This window comes from Callorhinchus milii, unplaced genomic scaffold (assembly GCF_018977255.1).
Source record: "Callorhinchus milii isolate IMCB2004 unplaced genomic scaffold, IMCB_Cmil_1.0 Scaffold4, whole genome shotgun sequence".
NCBI classification, from domain to species: domain Eukaryota; kingdom Metazoa; phylum Chordata; class Chondrichthyes; order Chimaeriformes; family Callorhinchidae; genus Callorhinchus; species Callorhinchus milii.
Window position 1 is genome coordinate 24,716,943 of NW_024704745.1, and position 21,030 is coordinate 24,737,972.

Consider the following 21,030-nt stretch of genomic DNA (forward strand, 5'->3'; position numbering starts at 1 on the left):
GTCCTGGAACACAATGCTGTAGGTCAACTTCGGTCACACCTCTCCCTCCACTCCCTCCTTGAGCTCCTGCAGTCTGGTTTTCATCCTGCTCACAGCACAGAGTACTTATCGAAGTCACAAATTACATCCTTTCTATCTGTGATCAGGGCTCCCTCTGCCTCCTCGACCTCCTGGATCTCTCTGCCATGTTCAACATATTTGACCACGCCATCCTCTTCCACTGCTTCTCCTCCCTCATCCAACTTACTGGGACCACACTCGCATGGTTTGAGTCCTACTTAACCAACCACCTCCATTTCATCTCAGCAAATGTTTTCTCCTTCCACCCCTGTCTGGTCACCTGCGGGGTACCCCTAGCCCCCTTCTTTCCTCATGTACATGCTCCCACTTGGCAATGTCACCCGCAGACACGGGGTAAACTTTCACATGTATGCGGATGGCACACATCTACTTTGCCTTCTCCAGTATCAACTCCAGGTCCGCTGATGTTCTATCAGCTTGTATGGCAGACATCAGGGCCTAGATGAGTGCAAACTTCCTGCAACTGAATGTGGACAAGATGGAAGCCATACTCCTTGGCTCCCATCAATGTCTTCACTCCTGCAGATCTGAACTCCTCAACCTCTCCCTCAGACTCACCGAACCAGTGCTTAATCTAGGCACCCAGTTCGACCCCTGGGTGTCCTTCCTCCCCCACATCCGGTCCCTGACCAGGACCACATTCCTCCACCACATTGCCTGGCTCAGACCGTACCTTACCCCAAATGCAGCCAAAATCCTCGTGCATGCATTTGTCACCAATTGTCTGGATTACTCCTCGCCGGTCTCCCCAGCTGCACTATTCAAAAAATCCAGCTCATTCAGAACTCTGCTGCCCGCATACTTACCTGGACCAAACTTCACACCCACATCTCACCAGTTCTGGCCAGGCTCCACTGGTTCCCCATCACTGAATGGATCGACTTCAAGATCCTCACACCTGTATCCAAATCCCTTCACTCCCTGGCACCTCCCTACCTTTCCAAACTCCTCATTCCCCAATCCACCACCCTATGCCTCTTCTCGACTGGCACTGGCGATTAGATATATTTTTTAAAAATCCAGCTTTCACTGTAATCTGTGGCCTTCACTTTATCAGTTCAGTAAACAATTTAAAATTAGAATGTAAAATAACATACATTCTGGAGTACACTTGCAGCAGTCTTGTGACAAGACAATAATTACAACTCACTCAATTTTACTCAATAACAGAAGTGAGTTTCTCCTGGTGTCCTTGCCAACAAAACCCCAAATAAAATTGGTCACTCACTCCATGGCTATATGTGGGACATTGCTGTGTGCAAACTGACTGCTGGGTTTGCCTGCAAAATACAAAATATTTTATTATTTACAATCCTATTTATAAAAAAAATTCCTGACTAAATAAAATTGAAGGTGAACATACAGACAATGGAGAATGATGAGCATTATATTATCTGGAATTTGTGTTTGGAGGTGGGGAGGGGTGTATGTGTGGAGTGGGGGGGAGGTGCAGGGTTTGGGGTGGGGGAGAGATGAGTTGACTTATTTATTTTTTGATCAGCCACATGTCTGACACACATAGAAATTCACCATCATACTTAATAGTTTCCATCACCACAGCACTGCTCATCTCACAGTTCATGGGACATTGCTAGTGCAGTCTGTCTGCAAACTGCCCTGTTTGTCAATCTAATTCTTTACCATTCCTTTTCTGATTAAATCTTTAATTTAGATCTGTTCTGCACTTCGAAGGGCTTCTTCCCCCCCTCTCCCTGCCAATTTGGCTAATTTGTCAAAGAAACTTGGGAGCACACTTAAAGAGTAATGGCTGTACCATAATAATGTCCAGGGATCCACCATCCAGGGTTGCACACTCCACCTCACTGAGCCAATCCAGAATCTTGGTGTCTTGTTTGACCCTCAACTATCCTTTCTACCCCATATCCGTGCCATGACCCGCTCTGCCTTCCTCCACCTCTGCAACATCGCCCGGCTGCCTCAATCTTCAGGCCACCGAAACCCTCATCCATGCATTCATCACATCTAGGCTCAATTACGCCTACTTCTCACTTGTTGGCTTTCCCAACTCATTCCTCCACAAGCTGCAGATCATCCAGAACTCTGCAACTCCTTCCCTCTCCCGCACCAGGCCCATCACTCCCACCCTTGCCCAACTCCACTGGCTCCCCCTCCTCCAGAGGATAGAGTTCAAAATCCTCACCTTCAAGGCTGTCCACAGCCTTGCTTTTCCCTCCTTCTGTGACCTGCTGACCCCATATCAACCTCTCCCTTCAGCAGGCAGTAGCCTGCTCCACGTCCTCTGCCTGGCCCCCGCTATAATTCAGCCTTTCTGCCCCCACCTTATGGAACTCCATCCCACATTCCCTTCACCTCAGTCCCTCCCTTGCCTCCTTCAAGGCACATCTCAAAATCGTCCTTTTCGACTGAGCCTTTGGCCACCCTAGCTGCCCTCCACCCTCCCTGATCCTGACCCTCAGCTCGGGTCCAAATCCCTGACTGTCCAGCCCCTTGGGATATCCTCCCGACGTGAAAGGCGCTATACTCCTAGGCTCCCGTCAATGTTTTCACTCATGCGGATCTAAACTCTTCAACCTCCCTGGGCTCTCCCTCAGATACACCAAACCAGTGCGTAACCTAGGCTTCCAGTTTGATCCCCAACTGTCCTTCCTCCCCCACATCCAGTCCCTGAGCAAGACCGCCTTTTTCCATCTCTGCCACATTGCCCTCCTCCGATCCTACCTTACCCAAATGCCACCGAAACCCTCGTGCATGCGTTTGTCACCTTCTGCTTAGAGTACTCAAACGTAGTCCTCACTGGTCTCCCCAGCTCCACTATTCAAAAGATCCAGCTCATTCAGAACTCTGCTGCTTGCATACTGACCTGAACCAAACTCCGTACCCACATCTCACCTATTCTAGCCAGGCAACAATGGCTCCCCATCACCGAATAGATTGACTTCAAGATCTTCACACTTGTGTTCAAATCCCCTCAATCTCTGCCACCTCCCTACCTCTCCAACATCTTCACTCCCCAATCCACCACCCGGTGCCTCCGCTCCACTATACCCTGAAACTCTGAAACACTCTCCCTCAATCCCTCTGCCTTGCCCACTCTCTCCCATTTTTCAAATCCCACCTGAAAACCTTCCTCTTTGATCTTGCTTACGGCTACCTCCCCCCTCTCCCCGGCTCAGAGTAAGGCTCCGACACCATTTAGCACTTTGAGACACTACCCTGTGTGGAGGGCACTGTATAAGTGTAAGTTGTTATTGTTGTTGAAGACTGAAATACTTTGAGCAACAATAGAAACACAAGATAGAAAAGGTACAGAAATATATTCCATTAAGAAATAAAGAAAAAATATCTGGGGATGAGTTCTGGGGCACATGTAATCCCTACAGGATGGATGGACTGCATCTGAGCAGGGCTGGGACCAGTCTCCTTGCTGGGAGAATTAATAGTGCTGTGGGTAAGGATTTAAAGTAACATGGCAGGGCGGGTGGGAGGAGCTGACAAGATATGGTAGAAATGAAAGGAAATGAATGTCAGATCAAAAGTTGTAGAAAAAATAAATTATGGGGAGCAGAGAAGGGAATATCTTGAAAGCACATTTACTTTTCAAAAATATGCAAACTAAAAATTGAAGGTGAGCCTAAAACAATTAATAATAATTCTCTGTGCTTTTAGTACCAATGAAACTATTTTTTGTTGGCAATAAAGCTAAACCACTACAAAAATAGATTAGAGCTATATTAGTTACAATGCAAACTTTAAATAGGCAATATAAAAACCTTCATACATCTTTTAATACAATAATACTTTTATCAATAAAGTTCATATATGCAAGAAAAATCATTAAATCTAGAGTAACATTGAAAGTTAAATAAATAATTAAATGATTTAAAATGCATATCATCTAATAGCCCTAACAACAAACAAAATGATAACACTGTGGAAATTGTTTCTTTTGAACCAGAGCTCCAATGCCTCCACATCTACCTTGCGTTTCTTACTGAGACTCATAGTTCTGTCATTTTAGAATTACAAAATAATCAACAATACAATTTTAAAAGTCCCTTGCTGGGCCTCTCTTATAGATTCATAGAATGTTACGGCACAGAAGGAGGCCATTCTTCCTGTTGTTCTCCGTGCTGTCTCTCATAAGATTACACTAGGTTCGAAGCAGCGGGTAGGCCAAACAGAAGAGAGGCTCAGCCGGGAGGTAAAACAGTGAAGTCGGAAATTGTTAGAGGGCCTGATGAAATCTACCCCTGGCCTGGATGCGTCCCCTGGGCTGCCAGTTTGACTACCTAGCTTAGGCTATGCAATTCCAAGTACATTGTATGCGATTCCAACGAGCTACACACCTTCGATGCAAGAATATAAGGTCATCCATACAGTATTTCCTGCGTATTCCAAAATACTTACTCAATACTTGGAATTCCCCAGGTGTCCTGGCCAATAACCCCACAAATAGAATTAGTTATGAACTTCATAACTATTAGTGGGACATTTGTGTTTGCCCACAAAATATACAGTCCCTACACTTTACAATATATCCTATGAAGCGCTTTGAGACATCCGCCTGACACGAAAAGTGCTATGTCAATTGCAAAGATTATTATTATTAAATGCAAGGATTATTATTAATGTCACAGAGAATGTTTTGTAGACAGCAACTTACCCTGATAAAGCCATGGGAGTTATTTTTTGAAGATAATCCAAATGTCAGTCATTTTCTGTAGACCACATTCTTTTCACCGTAACATTCCAATACAACTTTCAAAGTGTTGTGTTTCAACTATTGTTGTCAGTGTGATTTCTTTAAACGTTGATGTAAATTGAAGTGTGTGTTAAGTTCAAAAAATAGGTTGTGCATGGCTGTGTAAATTTCAAAGAAGAAGTTTCTATGTACATTTCCTGTCAGGAAGTTAGTAGTTCATATGTCTTCTGCACGAGTTATGAGATTAGTCAGCATTAAACCACACTGAGAACCTGATGCAATCTGAAATAAAATTACAAAGTTACTTCAAATTCAAACAGAGAATTGCCTTCTCTCTGAGCCATGGGATATTGAGCATTCAGAGCAAGAAGGCCCAGGTTCTTCTTTGATTTTTTTTCTTGAGGGATTATTATCAGGCGTGTGGAGTACGGAAACTTGCCCAAGGTTTCACCCTGCTGGGAATCAAACCCAGATCTCTTGCTTGAGAGGTGAGCGCTCTAACCACTGATTTTGTCTTTGAAGGAATTATTACCCCTGGAAAACGATCCATGAATCGACTAACAACCGGGTTCCTACTTACTGCTAGGTAAACAGAGGGGTGTGATTATAGGGATATTACAATTGACCTCAGTATCCTTATGTTGGGAGGGAAAAATAGGTCAGGGTTTGTTCTCTGGAGTAAGTAAACTTGCCTAAGGTTTCGTCCCACCTGGGAATTGAACCAGGATCCTCTCGCTTGCGAGGCAAGCGCTCTAACCACTACGCTGCAGGACTCCATGTCATGATTTAACCGCCTCCTGAAGCTCGTTGTTTAAAGTCATACACAAAGATAGGGCAAGGGTGACGTACTGGAATTGACAGGCATTTGAAGAAATGCAGAGTATTATCCATTTCCTGGTTCACCAGTGTTGAACAATATCAATATTGTATTTTCTTTTGGTCAAATTGCCTTTGGAGTCCTGTAGCTCAGTGGTTAGAGCACTTGCCTTGCAAGCGAGACACCTGGGTTCAATTCCAGGCAGGGCAAAGCCTTGGGCAAGTTTCCTTACTTCACATACCTAATAATAATCCCTCCAAAAAAACAAAACAATAATAAATTGGTCATTTTCAATCCACGACTGTTTGTGGGACATTGCTGTGCGCAATTGGCTGCTGCGTTTCGCCCACAAATATACAGTCAATTCACTTTATAGTCTTCTGTGAAGCGCTTTGAGACATCGAGAAGACATGAGAAGCGCTATATCAAATGCAAGGATTATCATTATATTAACCCATATTTTCTACTGTTCCAAATTATGCTGCTATTACAATATCACAAATCTGTGGCAGAGACTTAACTGCGGCAGTGGGGAACGCCAGTACGAAATGCACAGTGTGACATTAGTCTGAATTGGTCTGTCGTGGATTTCAGGATCTGGCAAACATTTCTCAGAAATAAACTTTGCTTGATTTTTGAGTAATAGTGGAGTCCCAAAATACCTAAAACTTTACAATATCAACAAGCTGAATACTACAAAAGATAGACATTATCAGTGATGCATCAATTGTTTTCCCGCGTTTCGCCCACAAATACAGTCAACTCACTTTACAGTCTCTTCTGTGAAGCACTTTGAGATGTCTAGAAGGCGTGAAAAGTGTTATATGAAATGCAAGGATTATTATTATTTTCCCCTTATTTAATTGATCTGGGTAGCTCAGGCAATTGAGAGCCAGCCAGTTTAGTGTTTCATCCAACGAACAGCACTTCTGACAATGTAGTGTACCTCTAGCACTACCCTGCCATTGTTAGTTTAGACTGTAACTTCAAAGTTTTGATTTACAGCTTAAACTTTCAAACCAGAGATGAAAGTGTTACCAACTGAGCCAAACTGACATCCAGTGATTTTGACATAACCCTGGCAAAAAGACAGACCTGCCTACAATAATACACTGTTGATAGAGAACAAGCTTGAGAAGTAAAGTGCTACGATCAGTTAGTTAACTACTATGATCTACAGTTACCATTATTTCAAAAACATGAACTTGCATTTATTTATATAGTGCCCTTCAAGTTACTTCGGAGTGCTGTCAACTAATCACCTAATAAAAGAAGCTCTGTGTTTCAGAAAGTAATAGATAGAGTGAAGCACTACTACCTTGTAACATAAACACTAAGTTAGTTACAATGAGCACGAGCAACAACAAGGATATAATTGAATGCATAGTTGAAGCCCTTTGTTATGTGAACAATTGAAGATAGCTTCCCACCTGTGGATTGACCTTAATGTGAGGATTTTCAAAAATGGTAATCTCTCCTAAGGGCTACTGGAGGCAGCACATGTTCAACTTGTTTTAGTATCTACTGTTATAGGCTTGAGGCTCATTAGTCGGAAGCTCTCTCCTTTTAAGGAACACTCAAGTCTTGGCTCTGAAAAAAATGAGTGTGGAGTTTAACGACAAATATGGCACATGTGATAATTATTACATTGACAGTCAAGCAAATCAATATTTATCGACTGGTTGTGGATGAAAGAGATGAAACCTCTTCTTTCCCCCCCCACCTACTGAACACAATGGTTGAGCCAGGAGCAAGTTCAAAGTTTTAACTCCAACATTTTAGTTGTGAAGCTGCAAGTGTTAATTTTTATTAAAATTAAGCTGGTATCCCATGAAGCCTGTTCTCAAACATTATGCTCCATGGTTGATTGAAATATCCATCAACAACAACAACAACAACAAGATTCCATTTATAAAGCGCCTTTCACGTCAGGAGGACGTCCCAAGGCGCTGCACAGTTGGGTCATGACCCGAGCAGGGGGGAAATGGTCAGGGTGAGGGGAGGGGAGGGAGCGAGGAGGGGGAAATGGTCAGGGTGAGGGAAGGGATGGGAGGGAGCGAGAAGGGGAAGAGAGTCGAGAGGGGAGCTGAAGGCTCGGTCAAAGAGAAAGGTTTTGAGACCGGCCTTGAAGGAGGAAAGGGAGGAGGCGGCGAAGGCACTGGGGGATAGAGTTCCAGAGCCTCGGGGCTGAGAGGCTGAAGGCCCGACAACCAATGGTAGGGCGATTGGGGCGGGGGACGTGGAGCAGACCGGAGCCGGTGGAGCGGAGGGTACGGGCAGGTAGGTAGGGGGATAGTAGGTTGGAGAGGTAGGAGGGAGCAAGGCCGTGAATGGCCTTGTAGGTGATATAGGATATGTAGGCCATATCCTAACCCCTATCATCCTTCTCCCTCCTAGTCCTCCTTGATCTCTCTGCTGCTTTCGACACGGTCAACTACTCTCCTCATCCACCACCTCTCCTCTCACCTCAAACTTCAGGGCTCAGTTCTTGACTGGTTCAGATCATACTTCTCACACCGCCTCCACTTCACCTCCACAAACAGATTCTCCTCTAGCCCCTGCACTATCTCGTGCAACATTCCTCAGGGATCTGTGCTTGGTCCCCTCCTTTTCAATATCTATATGTTACCTCTTGGTGACGCCATCCGCAGACATGGGGTCAACTTCCACATGTATGGGGACGACATCCAACTCTATCTCTCTGCCTCCACCCTTGACTTCAGGACCCAATGCTGTTCTGACTGAATGTCTGTTGGACATCAAGTCCCGAATGAGAGCTAACTTTCTTCAGGTGAATGTCAACAAAACCGAGGCTCTCTTGATTGGTTCCCATCAGCTCCTCCTCACCTCAGGCACTGACAGCATCACCATCCATGGATGCACATCACCTTGCTAAGCCAGTCCGGAATCTTGGAGTCTTGTTTGACCCTCAACTATCCTTTCTATCCCACCTCTGTGCCATGACCCTCTCTGCCTTCCCCCATGTCCACAACGACACCCGGCTCCACCACTGTCTCACACCGCAGGCTGCCAAAACCCTCATACATGCTTTCATTACATCGAGGCTCGACAATGCAAACTCTTTGCTTGTCGGCCTCCCCAACTCCTCGCTCCACAGGCTGCAGATCATCCAGAACTCTCATCACTGGGTTCCGTGACCCTATCACCCCCATCCTTGCCCAACTCCACTGGCTTCCCATCACACAGACGATACAGTTCAAGATTCTGGTCCTCACCTTCAAAGCCCTCTATGGTCTTGCTCCCCCCTACCTCTGTGACCTCCTAACCCCCTACCATCCTGCTTGCTCCGTCCACTCAGCGGGCTCTAGTCTGCTTCACTTCCCCTGCCTTGCTCGCCCTACTATTGGCGGGCGGGCCTTCTTCCACTCTGCCTCCACCCTCTGGAACTCCATCCTGCAGTACCTCCGCTTCGCCCCCTCCCTCGCCACCTTGAAGACCCATCTCAAAAACCTCCTTTTCGACCATACTTTTGATCTCCCTGCTCCCCCCCTGCCCTCCACCCTCCCTGAACACGACTCCCAGCTCGGGTCCATAACTCTCTGTCCAGCGCCTTGGGACATCCTTCCGACATGAAAGGCGCTTTACAAATGTAATTTTGTTGTTGTTGTTGGCAGCAACAGTAGCAGCTCCTAGAATAATTGGGCTGGCTTAGGACTTATGCATTGTTCCAGGACACTCTGGGCTGAATGGTCCTACTTGCTGTAAATTTCGGTTTCTAAAGTTAGAACATAAGAACATAAGAATTAGGAGCAGGAGTAGGCATTTGGCCTCTTTAGCCTGCCCCGCCATTCTATTCTATTCTAACTCCACCTATCTGCCTTATCCCTATATCCCTTAATCCTTTTATCCACAAGAAATCTATCAATCTCAGTCTTGAATATGTTCAAGGACTGAGCATCTACAGCCCTTTAGGGTAGAGAATTCCATAAATTCACTACCCTCTGAGTGAAGAAGTTTTTCCACAACTCAGTGTGAAAGGGTTTACCCCTAATTTTAAGACTTTGACCTCTGGTTATAGTTTCTCCAACCAGGGGAAAAAGTCTCCCACTATCTATTCTGTCGTGCCCCTTAATAATCTTACAGGTTTCTATAAGATCACCTCTCATTCTTCTATATTCTAGAGAGTATAGGCCTAAATTGCTGAACCTACCCTCATATCTCATCCTCCTCATGCCTGGTACCAACCTAGTGAATCTACGTTGTACCCCTACCAAGGCGAGTACATCCTTTCTTAAATAAGGAGACCAAACTGCACACAGTACTCTCAGTATGGTGTCACCAGGGTCCTATACAGTTGCAGCAATACTTCCCTACTCTTATATTCTAACTCTTTTGTAACAAATCCCAACATACCGTTAGCCTTCCTAATTGCTTGCTGTACTTGCAAACTAACTTTTGTGACAGGTGTACAAGGACACCCAAGTCCCTCTGAACACTAACATTATTTAGTTTCTCCCCTTCTAAAAAATAATCTGCTCTACTGTTTTTGCCACCGTGGTGGATGATCTCACACTTCCCTACATTATACTTCATCTGCCACCTATTTGCCCACTCATCTAGCCTATCTATATCTTGTTGCATTTTTTAATGTCATCCTCAGTGTTTACTCTCCCTCCTAGTTTAGTGTCATCTGCGAATTTGGATACATTAAGTTTGATGTCCTCATCTAGATCGTTGATGTAGATTGTAAATATTTGAGGCCCAAGTTCTGATCCTTGTGGCACTCCACTAGTCACATCCTGCCAATCTGAGAAGGACCCATTTATCCCTACTCTTTGTTTTCTTCCCGTTAGCCATTCTTCAATCCACGCTAATATATTCCCCTTAATTCCATGGATGCTAATCTTGTGGATCCACCTTTTATGCAGCACCTTATCAAATGCCTTTTGGAAATCCAAATACACTACATCCACTGATTCTCCCCTATCTAATATACTTGATATGTTCTCAAAAAAATCTAAAAAATTTGTTAAGCATGACTTCTCTTTTGTAAAGCCATGTTGACTCTGTCTAATCATATTGTGATCCTCTAAGTACCCCACTACGACATCCTTAAATAAGGATTCTAGAATTTTCCCTACCACCGATGTCAGACTAACTGGTCTATAGTTCCCCATCTTTTCTCTCCCACCCTTCTTAAATAGTGACATGGTGTTTGCGATCTTCCACTCAATGGAATTGTTCCAGAACCCAAAGAATTTTGGAAGATCAGACACAAGGTCTCCACTATCTCATGAGCTACCTCTTTTAAAACGTTGGGATGCAGACCATCAGGTCCAGGGGACTTATCACTTTTTAATGTTGGAGACAAGTTTCATGCCTGTAACCAGTCAATAATTACTGAATAATCCAACTGAAGTTTTAGTTGATGTAGTGAATGTTCATTTTTTAAGTTTCCATCTTTTAGCTTCTGCTTCTCTGGAATCCGTCACTTCCTTTAGCTCAATTCCTTTAGCATCTAGTGCACAAATCACACAATCATCAATACAGCAGAATAGTTGATTATTAACCACATGAGCAAAGGAGCTGCACTAGGCAGGGACCAATAAAGGTCAGATTGCATCTATAATCCAGAAGCTGCAATACAATCATTTAGCTGCATTTGTACTAAGTATTAGTACTGAGTATTCTCGACCATTTTGGGTTAGATATTCCAATGAACAGCTACTAAGGGTACTTAAGAAGCAAATCACAGGTAACATACAATATAAGCAACGAGCAACAATATGAGATAGATGTATATAATGGAATACGAACAGTTGGTTTTGTATCTTCAATAACTAAATACATAAGGTATCGGGCTTCACAGAGAGAGCACGCACAGTTAATGAAGATACTAATTTAGAATCCATTTAATATTTTTTTTTACCTGGTTTTGCTTTGTAGACATTTATAAATATCCTCTAGATAAAATTGGTTGTTCACTTCATGTCTGTCTGTGGGACACTGGTCTGTAAAAAAAAATGACTGCTGGGTTTGCCTACATATATATGGTCACTCTACTTCCAGTAAATCCTGAGCCGTGCTTTGAGACTTCCTCTTGGCATGAAAGACATTATACTAAGTACAAAAAATATTATATATGGTGGTAGATACAGGGATTTTGGTTGTTTCTTGTTGTTATGAATCAATGGGGAATCAGCCCACTTACTGGACTTCCTGTTTATTTTGGCAGCAGTTCTTACTCATTTTTTACAGAAACAGCTTTTAGAAAATACTGTGGTACCAAGGCTTCCAATAAGTTGACAACTGCAGGGAGAAGTGGCTTCAATATCTAAGTGGTCATATCACAAAAGGCATGACAAACATGGCCAGAGATCTAGTTTTGTCTCAGAAGGTTTTGTACAGATTAAATTAATTTTAGTCAAAGCTTTTCCCTACAAAATTATAGGTCAATCTGGATATCTGGATATAATCGTGGAGTCCTGTAGCTCAGTGGTTAGAGCACTCGCTTTGCAAGTGAGAGACCTGAGTTCAATTCCAGGCAGATCAGGGCGAAACCTTGGGCAAGTTTCCTTACTCCACACGCCTAATAATAATCCCTCCAAAAAAAAACAACAATAATAAATTGGTCATTTTCAATCTACGATTGTTTGTGGGACATTGTTGTGCGCAATTGGCTGCCGCGTTCGCCCACAAATATACAGTCAATTCACTTTACAGTGTGTTCTGTGAAAGCGCTTTGGGACGTCCTCCCGACGTGAAAAGCGCTATATCAAATGCAAGGATTATTATTATTATTATTATTATACTGTCAGAGAAAATAAAGAACCTGATAAAAATGTATTGCAAGACAAGACTACAACACATTCTTAAACCACAAGGATGATAGGCATGTGGAACAAATTACCAGCATAGGAAGTAGAGCAGGAATTTTTTTAAAAAAAGGCATGTTTCAGGAACCTAGAAGAATTCAGGATTATTCAATGATGAATTAGGTTTGTCAAAGGCATATTTTGGGAGACTAGATGGCTAAGGCTATGAGAAAGTTTGAGCCCAGAATACTACAGTAACAGATAAAGAATGGGATACAGAATATTGGCGGAAAGTTGAGAGATCAGAGGGCAGATACAAATAAAGAAAGTACTGTGAGCTCAAAAATTAGGTTAAAAGGAACAAAGGAAATAAACCTGAGGAGATGCTTCTGAAATTAATAACTGAAGAATAGAAGGGGAAGGAAACGACTGGAGGCAATACAATGAAGCAAAAAAAGTGATGTGAAAGGAAGCGTTCACCAGAAAGTACTGGGAGAAATTGCTTTAAGGTTCAAATAAGACATTATAATCAAGTATTATTAATTATTTGCTTTCTTTCTCAAATACTAATATTCCTGTAAATTTTTGTCATTTAGCAATAAGCATATGGGTGCTCCAACATTCCGATAACATGAATACTTTGATCCAGAACCACAGCAAACTATCAACTGCACACAATCTTGGTGGCCCCTGCCAGTATGCATCCGTTGCTGGTTAACACATATTAGCGAGAAACTGAAACCACATATGTCGTAATTCAAAAAAAGAAGCAAGGGCTCAATTTAATTTATTTTGGCTGCGAGTCTACTCAAGATAGAAGGCTGCCTTGATTTTATTAATCACCTACTTATAATCTCTAAAAGTAACTACACAGGCAGATAAGGCTATAAAAAGGCCAATGCGGTCTTGGGTTTTATATCCAGAGGGATGGAATATAAAAGTGAGAAGGTGATATTGAATTTATACAGCAATTTGGTTGGACCTCATTTGAATATTCTGTCCAATTCTGGTCTTCACACTACACAAAGGATATCTCAGCGATGGAAATAGTACATTGTATGTTTACAAGGATAATACCAGGACTGGCATGTCTGGTGAAGGTGTAAGGGTAGACTGGGATTTGGTGAAGTTGTAAGAGCAGATGGTATCTGTTGGAGGTGTAAGGATTTCTGAGATCTGTTGAAGGTATAAAGAATGAGTTATGATTAGTCATTAGACAAGCTAAGGTTCTTGAGATGTTGAGAGAAGACTCAGAGGAGACCTTGTGGAGGTGTATAAAATGATAAATAGGATTGAAAAAGTAAACTCCGAACAATACTTTAGGATGCACAGTAGAACAAAGGACATAGGTTTGGAATTGTAATGGGCAATTCCAACAACAGCAACAACAATAAATTGCATTTATAGAGCACCTTTCATATTGGGAGGCACAATTTCTACACCGGCAACAAATGCTGCTACATGCTGGGTTTCTATCTATATCTGGTGCTAAGAAGGGTGGGTCTGGCAAAACTGCCTTGAAACGTTCCACACAGTTGGAGCGTCCCGAACCACCTTTCTTATTTTGAAAAATTCCTGAAGAACACCATCCCAGACCGTCATACAATCACCAAGTGGTCTTCGTGGCAGGTAGTCGAAACAGTTCGAAAGGGGGAGAGGGCAGACCCGATCGGGAGGTACCCTGCGGTGACAGCGAGCTACATCTGGCAAAATGCCTCGTCACTGGCCCTGACCAACAACAATCAGGAAACGGCTTGGCTGACGATACAACCCACTCAGGGCGCACCCACTGGGTAGCCCATGAGCGCACCCAAAACTGACTGAAGTAAGGGTATAGAAGGATGCTTGAGATGTAAACAAAGAGCAGACCGAAAATGTATGTATGGTAAACATGTTGCGTACGGTGGACATTGGGGCGCCTTCCGAAAGCGGCAAGCGTGACTTATCAGGGTGTGCGCGGGCGCACACATGGATGTGGTGTACACAGGAGTGACTCCTGACTGTGTTAAAGGGAGCGTCTCAAAAGAAACGTGTGCACAACCTATGTGCGGGGAAGGAATGTACGTAAACAACTGAATGTTTTTTGTATCGGGAGAAAAAGAAAAAATTGTAACAAAAGATGTTTGTTTGGGATTTCTGTTGTACTGAATATTATTTATAAATATATATATATTTAAAAAAAGCAATTTCAAGACAGATACCAGGACATCTTTCTTTACCCAGAGGGTAATTAATGACACTGGGTTCGTTTAGAAAAAAACAGCTTGGCGCTGCGATGGAAGGACATAGGATGGGTAGTCTGAAGGGATGAGAACAGATGGATTGAAGGACTTTCTTCATCCAAACCAATATTGTCATCTTGTGAGCAAAATTCTTCTGGCTTGAAATATTTTGATGGACTGTGGATATGGGAGCACAGTGGTGTTCTTGTCCCTTTGGATGATGGTAGTCATAGGGTTGTCAAATCCCGTGAAGTAATGTTGGACAGTTTTTGCAGCACTTACTATGAATAGCACACAATGCTATCTACTTAAATAAAATTACGCAACTGCCATGGCAGGATTTGATCCCATGACTTTTGGGTTGCTAGTCCAGTAAAATTGTCAATACAAATAATAAATGTTTGTAACAACTGTACATTTACCAGCAGCTTTTGAATTGTAACAAAAGGATGTGGTAATTGGATGGCACAGTGGTGACTGGAAGTTATTACAGAACTGCTATGGTTTCCAAAACAAACACAGCATCATAATAGAAGACTTATTTTTATTACAGTAGTCTGATACCCTTGTCAGCAAATCAGGGAATCAGAAAAGATTAAGAAATCCAAGTGACCAGTAATTTTACCCTTTGCTGCGTTGGCCTTTGGTCTGAGCTTCGTTTCTTGGTGATAAATTCCTAATAATGCTTGGAAAGCTGGTATCTTATGAAGCAGCACTGAAACATTGCTGGGAACAATGGCACCTCCCCCCAATTAGTAAGAACACAGTTCAGAACTTGTGTACTGACTTCAGGCCCCATAATTGTGCCAAAGTTGTGGAGTCCTACAGCTCAGTGGTTAGAGCACTCGCTTTGTAAGTGAGAGACCTGAGTTCAATTCCAGGCAGGGCGAAACCTTGGGCAAGTTTCCTTACTCCACACGCCTAATAATAATCCCTCCAAAAAAACAAAACAATAATAAATTGGTCATTTTCAATCCACGACTGTTTGTGGGACATTGCTGTGCGCAATTGGCTGCCGCGTTCGCCCACAAATATACAGTCAATTCACTTTACAGTGTGTTCTGTGAAGCGCTTTGAGACGTCCTCCTGACGTGAAAAGCGCTATATCAAATGCAAGGATTATTATTATTATTATTAAAGTTAAGGATGGCATTCACCCCTGCTTTTGACTACATGATGTGACAATATCTTTGATGATAATTAAAGCATTACACATTGCATTTTACTCCTCATGGTGGGAAATAGCCTAGCCCAAACTACTCTGTGAATCGCCACAGCTATACTTACAGAGGCTGGGAATATGACCTTGTAAAATAATTTTTTTCAGTAGTCAATTCGCAAACAATAATACTGTTTCCCACAAACAGCTATGAAAGTGAACAACCATTGTTTTTTCTCTGGGAGTTTGTTGGCTAGGACACTATTCTTTTGGAATAGTGCCATGGGATTTTTTAATATCCACCTGAACAGGCTGGCTCATTTGATTTAATATGTGGCTTGGCCTCTCAACTGAGGTGTTGAATTCAGTGGCTGTCCAGGGCACAGCATTCGGGGAGGAGAATCTGGAGTTGAGCTCATCCCAAATAGATTGTAAGTTTATTATTGATCTGGTTTACATAAAGTTAGTTTCACTTTCTTGATTGACTAATTTGAGACTGTTACGTAAGCAGAGCAAATTGCTATTTTGCTCAATGTATGTGCGGTTATTGTGCTGATATTTGTCACAGCACTAAACATACCTGCCTTGGAATTCCCCACATATGCTGGTGGTTTGAGGGTTACTTGCATTTATCAGTAAATATATCAACCTTGGGTGATCAACTGTCTGTTTTCTGTGCTCCTTCAGTTAGCAGCTGATTGTAACACAAAACAATAGCTTTACATTTAGGTACACTTAGGTATGTTTCATCCAAAATACAAAGTCAATTCACTTTACAATTTACACGTGATGAGACTATATCAAATGCAAGGATTATTATTATTATGAATGTAGCCCATAACTAGGGAACTCACTGGATGTGTCTTAGATATACAACCGGCAAAACTTCAGTATTAAAACAATAATGAAACTTGGGAATCGAACAGCCTTGCACATACACTCATACCAACACAATTAGGAGCAAAAACAATTGCTGATTTTGCCCTGTGAAATGTAAGAGCAATCAGACTGATTGTGTAGCAACCCAACTTCTGAACTAATGACATTACCTAACAGAGTACAGCTCATGAAATGGATCTGGGACCTTTCCCATCTGAATGATTCAGCTCCTGATTGAATAACACGCAATAACAGATACAAGATGGCAAAATATGATGAGGTTTTTATGACAGGTATACAACAACAACAATAATAATAATAATAATAATAATCCTTGCATTTGATATAGCGCTTTTCACGTCGGGAGGACGTCCCAAAGCGCTTCACAGAACACACTGTAAAGTGAATTGACTGTATATTTGTGGGCGAACGCGGCAGCCAATTGCGCACAGCAATGTCCCACAAACAGTCGTAGATTGAAAATGACCAATTTATTATTATTTTGTTTTTTTGGAGGGATTATTATTAGGCGTGTGGAGTAAGGAAACTTGCCCTAGGTTTCGCCCTGACTGGAATTGAACTCAGGTCTCTCACTTGCAAAGCGAGTGCTCTAACCACTGAGCTACAGGACTCCACAACCATGTGCACTTACCGGCCAGCTGCAATGAATCGCGGGAAACATAGTCTTGAACCATTGCCTGATGCGCAAAAGAACTTCCATTTCCTGCGATTCAATGCTTGCTGGTAAGTGGGCATGCTCCAACGGGTAAGATGCACTGAAATCAGGAAACGTAGCCTTGACTCGTCACATGCACACTTACCGGCTCCAATGACGAGGTACCACATGCACACTTACCGGCTGCATTAAATTACTCATGCGCCGTGCAGATTATTGATTAGATCGTACTTATTCGATTTGTAGTTTGCCCACAATTTGGATTTCAGGTAAATCATATTGAATGTTATGGCCCTGACTGATATGACTTATGTGAGTTTTACTGTACCGTGGCTGTACACAGTAAACTCAAACACATGGACTAAATATTCACATTTTATTAGCAAACAAAGTTATATGTATGCCTTCTACAGCACCATCGTGCCAGCGAGATATTTGAACGGTTTACTCGTAGCTGTTAATTTCCCAGAAAGGGCAGAGTGGCCGTTTTGCTGATCTATGCTGAGCCTGACATTTGAGAATGAACTGACTGCAGCAGAGGATTTCGTCGGAGTGCAAAACGATATCGCAACTCTGCAAAGCTTTTGCTACCTAGGTTACTAGATGACATGGATTGCATACATCTTTTAGTGTCCTAAAATTATACCATTTATAGTTTGCATTATGTAATTAGTCAATTTAATTTCTTCAGCTTTTAATGTAGGAGTTAGTGATATGGTAAACAAAAACCTAGAACATAGAGATATAGATTCTAGCTCAGAAAAGGGAAAGTAACAGATAGGATTTAAATATTTTATGTAAGATAGGTTAGACTACCCAAATAAGTAGATGGTTTGAGCAAATCCAAGATGGAATTGGATAGTTATTCGGTGAAAATTTAAATTGAGCAGAGAAGATGAATAATGTAGGAATATTTAATTAAAAAAAGACTTTGGCTCCAGCCGGATGATCATACCTTTCACTCTTAACCATTTACAGATGGACGGCTTTTCAGTATAGCAGAGGTCATCTGCACAATTGTATTGAGAGCCAGACCATTGAGAAACCCCTTATTATTTGCTTTCAAATAACAATAACAACAACTTGGATTTATATAGCGCCCTCCACGCCGGACGACGTCTCAGAGCGCTTTACAGTTTCGGATCCCAGGACCGAGCCAGGGGGAGGGGGGGGAAGGTGACTAAAGGCGCGGTCGAAAAGAAAGGTCTTCAGCAGAGACCTGAAGATGGGAAGGGAGGGCGAAGGGAGTGAGGAAGGCAGTTCCAGAGCCTCGGGGCATAATGGCTGAAGGCAAAGCTGCTGAGGGTGGAGCGGAGGACTCGGGGGGGACAAGGAGGAGGCCAGACCCAGAGGAACGAAGGCAACGGGTGCTCTTTTGAGGAGAGAGGAGGTCAGAGAGGTAGGGGGTGTGGAGAGGAGTGCAGGGACTTGAATACGAGGGTGAGGATCTTGAAGTTGATCCTCTCTGGGATAGGCAGTCAGTGCAGTCTGGCAAGGACTGGGGTGATCGGGGAGCGGAGTTTCGTGTGGGTGAGAATGCGGGCGGCAGAGTTCTGAATGAGTTGGATTTTATGGATGGCAGTGGATGGGAGACCGGCGAGGATGGCATTGGATTAGTCCAGCCGAGAGGTGACCAAGGCATGGACCAGGGTTTCAGCGGCTTTTGGAGAGAGGTATTGGTGGAGACGGGCGATGCGACGGAGGTGGAAAAAGGCGGTTCTGGTAAGGGACCGGATGTGGGGGAGGAAGGATAATTGGGGGTCGACCCTGACGCCTAGGTTGCGTACGTTTTTGGAGAGTTTTAGGGGGAGGTCGGGTAGGTGGAGGAGGTGAGAACCATGAGATTTTAGACGTTGACGAGAGCCGAAGAGTATGGCTTCCATCTTGTCAATGTTCAGCTGAAGGACGTTTGCGCTTATCCAGCCCCTGAGATCTGACAGGCGGGCTGACAGAACATCAGGGGACTGGGGGTCGCAAAGAGAGATGGAAAAGTAGAGTTGGGTATCATCTGCATACATGTGGAAATGTACCCCAGTCTGCGGATGACATCCCCAAGAGGGAGCATGTAGATCAGAAAGAGAAGGGGGCCAAGGATGGATCCTTGGGGTACCCCACAAGTGACTGGATGAGAGCGGGAGGAGAAGCTGTTTATGCAGATGTTCTGCTGGTGTTTTGTGAGGTAGGACTCGAACCAGGCGAGTGCGGTTCCACTGAGGTGGATGACGGAGGAAAGGCGGTGGAGGAGGATGGCGTGATCGACTGTTTTGAACGCGGCGAAGAGGTCCAGTAGGACAAGGAGGCAGAGGGAGCCCTGGTCACAGATAGAGAGGATGTCATTTGTGATTTTCACAAGCGCAGTCTGTGTACTGTGAGCAGGGTGGAAGTGGGAGGAGAGGTTTGCGCGAAGTTGGTTGGCCACAACCCGTTCTAGAGCTTTTGAGAGGAAGGGCAAGTTAGATGTTAGGTGCTCATGGAGCAGCAGGACGGCTTTAGGATGCTCCCACTGGAGCATTTAGCATCCTAAAGCTGTGGCTTAGAAAATATCTTAAAGAAAGATGTAGCCATGGAGGGGTTTGAAAGTGAAGATAAGGATCTTGAAATCACTCCACTGGGAAATAGACAGCCAGTGGAACCGAAGGAGGATGGGGGTGATGAGTTACAGTTACATTCAGTGTTCATTACAAACAACAACATTGCATCCTGACCCAACTGTCCAGCGCCTTGGGATGTCCTCCCGAAGTGAAAGGCGCCCCTTAAATGAAATCTTGTTGTTGTTGTATAGTGCCTTTCACGTTGGGAGGATGTCCCAAGGCGCTAGACAGCCAGAGTTTCGGACCCAAGCTGGGGGTTGGGATCAGGGAGGGTGAAGGGCAGGGGGTGGGGGGAAGCAGGGTAATCGAAAGCACGGTGAAGAGAAGGGTCTTGAGATGAGTCTTGAAGGAGGCAAGGGAGAGGCGAGGCGTAGGGACTGCAGGATGGAGTTCCAGAGGGTAGGGCCAGAATGGCAGAAGGCCAGCCCACCAATGGTAGGGTGAGCGAGGTGGGGGATGTGAAGCAGGCCGGAGCCCGCTGAGCGAACAGGTTGGTTGGGGGTTAGGAGGTCGCAGAGGTAGGGGGAGCAAGACCATGGAGGGCTTTGAAGGTGAGGAGCAGGATCTTGAAATGTATCCTCTGCGATGGGAAGTCAGGTGAGGATGTGGATGATAGGGTCATGGAGCCTGGTGCAGGAGAGGACACTGGCTGCAGAGTTCTGGATGATCTGCAGCCTATGGAGGGAGGACCGGGGGAGGCCAACAAGCAGTGAGTTTGCACAGTCAAACCTCGATGTAATGAAAGTGTATATGAAGGTTTTGGTGGGCTGCGGTGTGAGACAGTGGCAGAGACAATGTTGCGGACATGGGGGAAGGCACAGATGTGAGGTAGAAAGGATAGTTGAGGATCAAACAAAACGCCAAGGTTCTGGACTGGCTTAGCAAGGTGGAATGTGCAACCATTGGATGGTGATGCTGTCAGCGCCTAAGGTGTGGAGGCGCTGATGGGATCCAATCAGGAGAGCCTCGGTCTTGTTGACGGTCAACTGAAGAAAGTTAGGTCTCATCCAGGACTTGAACGCACCTGTGTCAAATCTGGCCTAACGGTCCACCGACAAATCTGGCTGGACCTCCTCAAAATTTACCGCTCCACTCTAGCCTCGGCCAAGTCGTCCTTCTACTCCAGGATAATCCTGGAGGCGAAG